The sequence below is a fragment of the Poecilia formosa genome, unplaced genomic scaffold (assembly GCF_000485575.1).
Source record: "Poecilia formosa unplaced genomic scaffold, Poecilia_formosa-5.1.2 Scaffold246, whole genome shotgun sequence".
NCBI classification, from domain to species: domain Eukaryota; kingdom Metazoa; phylum Chordata; class Actinopteri; order Cyprinodontiformes; family Poeciliidae; genus Poecilia; species Poecilia formosa.
Genome location: NW_006800185.1, coordinates 347,040 through 353,710, shown reverse-complemented (window position 1 = coordinate 353,710; position 6,671 = coordinate 347,040).

Below are 6,671 nucleotides of genomic sequence, written 5' to 3'. Positions count from 1 at the left end.
TCAAAACGAATGGAAAAAAAAATGCGTTAATCCAAAGAGTAAGTGCAAATCTAACAGATTCATAAAGCAGCTGTTTACAGGTAGTGTGATGTTTTTCTCTGTACTGTAGCAGGATATTTTTCTGCTGCTGGTGTCGACTGACCTGACAGTTGACAAACTGAAATAAATTGCTGAGGTCAAACAACATGAGGAAGGATGCTCCGTCTGTTGATCGGCCAGTTCAAGGCAGGGGAAGTGAGTTTTGTAATGGTCCCACTGAGACCAAATACAATAACGGGTGAGTGATGAAGATGTTGAGTTGATGTTTTTTTTTTTTTTTTACAGATGTTTGCCTGCGAACATTTAATCAGAACAGATTTTTTGCTTAAGGAATGCAAAATATTTGTGGCAAATTTATTAATAAAACTTCAGATTAAACTGTTAGAATAAGAATAAATAGGTGTCTCTGCATTTAACGAGTCCTCCTTAAAGTTAAATAACATTAAACTCTTTTACACATTAATTTGACAGAATGCAGATAAAATCTGCTTTAATATGATTGATAAAAACTGTTTTCTTGAAGGTTTATGTCTCTCCAGATTCTAGAGGGCCGCATAAAACGTTACGGCGGGCCAAATTTGGCCCCTGAGCCTTGAGTTTGACACATTTTAGAGGCTTCCGAAGACTGGGTGAAGTTTCCCCGTTAAGCAAAACAACCCCAAATATAAAACTAGAGCTGCAATGAAATGGTTTCAATCAAAGCTGTTGATATTCATATGTTCGAATAGCCTAGTCAAAGCCCAAACATTGATAATCAGTGACAAAGGTTGAAAACAGATTGTCCCCGTCAATATGTGACTGAACATGAGTTATTCTGCAAAATTGGTAGATACAAACCCCAAAACACCTGGAAAAAAGCACTTTTAATCAACTTTTAATTTTTTTTAGAACCTTTTAGATTTAGACTTCCAGACAAAAAAAAAAAAAACAGAAAACCGCAATATATTTTCCTTCCACTTTTTAATTGTGGAAGGAATTTACTGCTCAGTAAAGAAATGATCTGCTTTTTACTGCTAATTAAAATGTGTTCTCTGGGGGTGCACTGATTTATTGGCACCGGTTTTCTTCATTTTGGGAGATCGGTGATCGGCTGATACTGACGTGAAGCTGATCTCATCTACCTCAGCAAAGGTCTAAAAATCATCCACTGTCCTCTAAGCAGCACACAGCTACCAACACTCACCCGGATTAGCATCACGGTCAGAAAGCTAAATGAATAATCCAATAATAATAATAATCCAAGTCTTCGAGCTGGTCGTGTAAGACGCTGGTTCTGCTCTCGCTCTGACCGCCGCTACGCCCTGCTGGTAGTGATATTTCACAGACAAAGCGCCGCTCAACTTCCAGCAGACAGTGAGCTCTCACAGCGAACAGCTGCTTAAGGCTGCAGCAGGTAACTTAAACAAAAACAATTTTTATATATGTATTAAAATATGTCTATTATGTCTAAATTAGGTGAATTTATTGCCAGATAATTTTTCCATTTTGTCAGAAAACATGGTATCATTTATACCTAAAGAGAAAAATTAATAGCCATTCCAGAGATTGGCCTCATGGATGATCGGAATCAGATCGGAGCATCCCTAATATTTAGCAACATTTCTGACAAAAAATGTAGTACTGGCCAAAATCAGAGTCAGCAGGTCAGGCTTTTTAAATCATTGGCGATCGACCAGAAAACTGCAGTCGGTGTCCTCATAATATTTTCTCCTAATATTTTCTGCTTCTGCGATGGCAATCTGATGATGGTGGCGGTCTCGCTGCAGCTGCAGCAGCCCCCCCCAGCATCCTGTCCCCGGCTGCATGTGTTCAGTCAGCACCCGCAGCTTCCACCTGCAGGCTGACCTCCCTCTGGTTGGTCCTTTCCTGTTCACAACCTTTCCTATCCCTCATACACAAACAAAGAGAGTGCACTCAGTCTGCTCCACGTATCAGTCTGTCTGACAGATATGTATAATAACATAACCGTCTGGCTCTATCCGGAGTCTGGTGCAGATTAGCCCTGAAGCCCGAGGAGCTCTAATCAGAAATGAGCAGTGTGAGTCACAGCGGCCCGGTGTGTGCCATGGAAAGAGGATCAGTCCAGTTCCATTAGCAGTTTAAATTGTTTCGGAGATAGGCGGAGAGCCGGCAAGTGGCTTCAGGTCAGTGGGTGTCCTTCGCCTCATTTCCTGCCCACTGGCTTGGAGGATCCAGGAGGATGATGGACAGATCCTCCTTCCTTTCTTCCTTTCCTCCCGTCCCCAGCTCTTTATATCTCCGCGCTTCCCCTTGTGGGTAAACCCGGCTCGATAAGGGCAAGCTCTCGTTTTCACGTGGCCTCTTTGGCCTCTGCAGAAGAAAGGCTGCTGAAATCACTCTGGCGCTGCTCCACTACCTCGCCACACACCAGGGAGCATCAGCAGAGTCTGTGAAAACTCATGGTTTCCACCGAAGTCCAGTGAGACGGAGGCGGGAGGAAGAGGAGGAGGGATGGGTATGAAAGAAACGCCATGAAGTGTCGAGTGATGAAGAAAGAAAAGAAAATATCGCCTGATAGTGCAGCCATCTGCCTTATGCACACACTGCAAAAACACGAAACCTTAATAGTACTTATGGTCTAGTATATCCTAGTACACTTCAAATAAGACAAAACTAACTTACAAGTAACTTTTTAGCAAGATATAGAGGCTTGTTTTACGTAAATAATTCCTTAATATTAATGAAAAATACTAGTTTTATTGGCAAATTATTAAATTTTATAACAAGACATTGTCCCCATGTTGTAAGCTACTTCCGCATGGCGGCGGAGCCGACGTCATGTCAGTTGCCCCACTTCTTAAATCACACGATTTCTGTTAATTAACCATATTTGTTTTGGAAAGATAAGGTAATTTCCTCTCGTCGCACCAACACCAACCAAGAAATGACTTAAATAGAACTTAATTTCCAACGCTAAGTGGGCTAGAAGATCTCCAAAAGAAACATCATGACCCGATCTAAAGAAATTTAGGAACAGATGAAAAACAAAGTGACTGATTTCCAGTCTGGAAACGTTTCTGAAGCCATTTCACCAGATTCAGGGCTGCAGTGAACCACAGTGAGAGCCCTAAATTCAAAGTGAGGAAAAGTTGGAACGGGGAACCTTTCCAGGACGAGTCGGCCCACAGAAATCAGGCAGACCTCGTTTGTTTGAGTTAAGGTTCAAGTTCATGATTTAAACAGAAGAAAAAGACTGGTGAATGTCATGAACATGTTTTCAAGGTGAGAAAATGGAGCCTAAAAGAAATCAAAAGACTTTCTCACATTTCCAGAAAAAAAAATAAACTGATGATTTTTGGAAGGTGTTGAATATGACATAAATCTAACATTTCAGAAAAGAACATTTCAACACTGTCTGGGCGGCTTTGCTGCATTCGGACCTTGATGCTGTAACTGATGGAACGATCAAGAACGTCCTGCAGGGCAATATGATTAGTTTGTGACTTTAATGTTCAGCAGATTTGACTCATGAAGCAGAACAATGATCCAAAACACATCCTGAAGTTCACCCTTTGGATGCCAGAAAGAAAAACGTTGGGTTAGGTTTTAATCCAGCCCTTCAATCTCACTAAATGAGACCATTGTGTCCATTTACAGTTACCTTTTCAGATCGTGGTTTGGGTAGGTATCGTCCCTTAACATAGGGGAGTCAAACTCATCTTCATTCTGAGCCAAATCAAACATCTGAATGTTCTTAAAGGGCCAGTTTGCCACAATGTATTCATAAAATTAAATTGCTAAAATATAAAATGGCTGTTTCGGCATTCGATAAATGTTTCTTAAAATAAAATACTATTCAACTTCTTTTCACATGGATCAGTCCATCCAGGATTTAGATATTTTTTAGTTTTATTTGCAATCAAAATCACAGATTTTGTGGTTGTAATTTATAAATACTTGTAAGGATTTTTTTAATGATATTAGAGCTAAAGTATGATGTTAAATGTGACTTCTTATGAATCGCTGTAATGGTTACAGGCTACAACTTGACATGAAGTAAGACTGAGGCAGCAGCCACTTAAAGTTTTTGGCCAATTTTGAGAAGAAAATTCAGTAAAATCAGGAAAAAATGTGGGAATTTGTTGATTCTGTGTGAATTTTGCAGATCTTATTGATGTAATTTGGATTCTTAAGGGCCACTTAAAAAGCTGCGGCGGGCCAGATTTGGCCCCCGGACCTTGAGTTTGACTCATGTGCCTTAACACTTGAAATTATCAGCATTGTGAATTTATTAAATTATTGGATGATTTTAAAAGGTGTGAAGGTGGGCAAATACTTTTTATTTAAAGCAGTGAGTGTATAAAACGGAGCATAAAGCTGGCCCAGCCTTTCCTTCTCACGCTGAAGCTGTATTTTTAGTAAGACACAAACTCCCCTTAAATTATTTTGTGATTTCAGTGTATAAAATGTGATTTTTGTTTCATAAATTATGCATGAAATCAACAATAACGTGTATTTAAGCAGTTTCTCTCCCTGCCATCTGCAATCTGTTTGCCAGCACACTGATTTTTATTTGTTTATGTGCTACATTTTGTTTTTGCACACTGTGCTTGCTGTATAAATTAGGGGTCTGGAAGTCAGAGGGGATTCTGGCAAAAACATAATCCACTATGGGAAAAGCTTACTGTTAATGGAACTATAACTAGAAAGCAAATATTATTTTAGTCAATATTACACTTTATAGGGCCATGCTAAGACAAAATACAATTAAATAAAATTATGAGAATAAAGTCATAATGTTATGACTTTATTTTTTTATAATATGATTTTATTCTGGTAATATTACAACTTTATTCTTGAAATATTGACTTAATTCTTGAATTCTTATGACTTTCTGATTTTTTTAAATTATTGCATTACTTTTTTCCCACATTGTTTCCATTTTTATCTCCGTTTTGCAAAAAAAACCCAGAATATTGCAATTTTGTTATAATATTGACTTGATTCTCAAATTATTATAACTTTATTCTCATATTTTTACTTGTTCTTAGTATAGCCTTAATATTCCCTCATACAAAATATACAAGAACTATGAATATTTGTCCAAGTTATTCCCATATTTTTTAATATTTTTGCTCTTTCATTGTCAGTATATTATTATTATTTTTTAATTAATTTAGCTTTCAGTGGCTGGTTGCTCACTGGTTGCCAGGTCAAAACGATGTCAGTGGGGGGCGGGGGGGTAACAACAAATCACTGCCCTCAGGCCCTGCAGCTTGTTTATCCGCCCATGAAATCAAATTAGCTTCAACCAGATGAAACATTTGTCTTGATGGCTTGTTTAATTAGCTCTTCCTACTATTTGAATCTGATAATAGTTGGCAGCCAAATGTTTCACATTAAGTCATAATGAACAAATAATCCTGAGGTTAAAATGTAAATATTTAGCTGAGGTTTTCTTTAAAAGGTTTATTTATGTTTAGAATTTGAAGCATTTTTCTGAAAAATTTGACTTTTGTTTACAGTGCTAATGAAACATATTCACTCCCTTGGATGTTTCACCCTTTAAAGCTACAGTTTTGACTTTGTTGACAAAAAAATTACAAAATAAATCCTTAAATGTCAACTAAATAATGACATAAAATAAATATTTGCATAAATATTCATCTCCTTCCAGTCAGTATTTAGTAGATGCACCTTTGGCTTCAGTAACAGCAGGGAGTCTACATGCTGCTGTTTTTCTCTATTCTTCTTGCCAAACTGTTTCAGCTCTGTCAGGTTGTGTGAACAGGTCTGGACTTTGACTAGGCCACTCCAGAACGTTCACCTTCTTGTCTTCAAACCATTTCTGCATTAGCTGGATGCTCCAGGTCGTTATCTTGCTGGATAATAAATGTTCTCTTGCCGACGGAAACAAATTGTCCTCCAGGAGGCTGCTGCTGTAGTTCTGACTAAAACCAGGAAGTTGGAGCACATCACCCAGTACCAAAGTCCCTCCACTGGCTCCTGTAGCTCAGAGAATAGATTTCAAAATACTGTAGTTAGTTTATAAATCACTGAACGGCTTAGCACCACAATACACTAAAGATCTGCTGTTGTCATAGCAACCTTCCAGACCTCGACTACAGTCACCTTGAGGCGAGTCCATATTTTTGATCACGTTTGATTTGTAAAAGCAATAAAAAGTGTAAAACATCCAAGAGGGCAAATAGTTTTTAAACACACTGTATATTTTTTTATTGTGCAAACTAACTTTGTGATTCCAACATTTATTATTGAGTAGGAGTAGTTTGATCAGGTTTGTTGTCTCCCTAGCAACGAAAGTAAAAGCAAATTCTGCATAACCTTTCTCATTACCGTAAACCTTAAAGAGGGGAAAAAGGGACAAACAAGCCAGAAAAGCAAAAATCCTCGCAGTGAAAAGCTGTTATTTGGCTCTGGACAATGTATTGTGTTATTATTTATAATAAGATCTCCAGCTGGGGGGAGAAAAAAAGAAGCCTTTCAAGGCCTCTAGTTAAAACCTGAATACATCCGGCGCTGTATTATGTGCTGTGGTACAGTTAACACGGTTTGATGATCACACCTGAGATCTGTGCTTGAAGTGCTAATTATCCCTCATTGTGTCCGTAAATACCTCATAATCACTCCGCAATCTCCCGCACCAAATT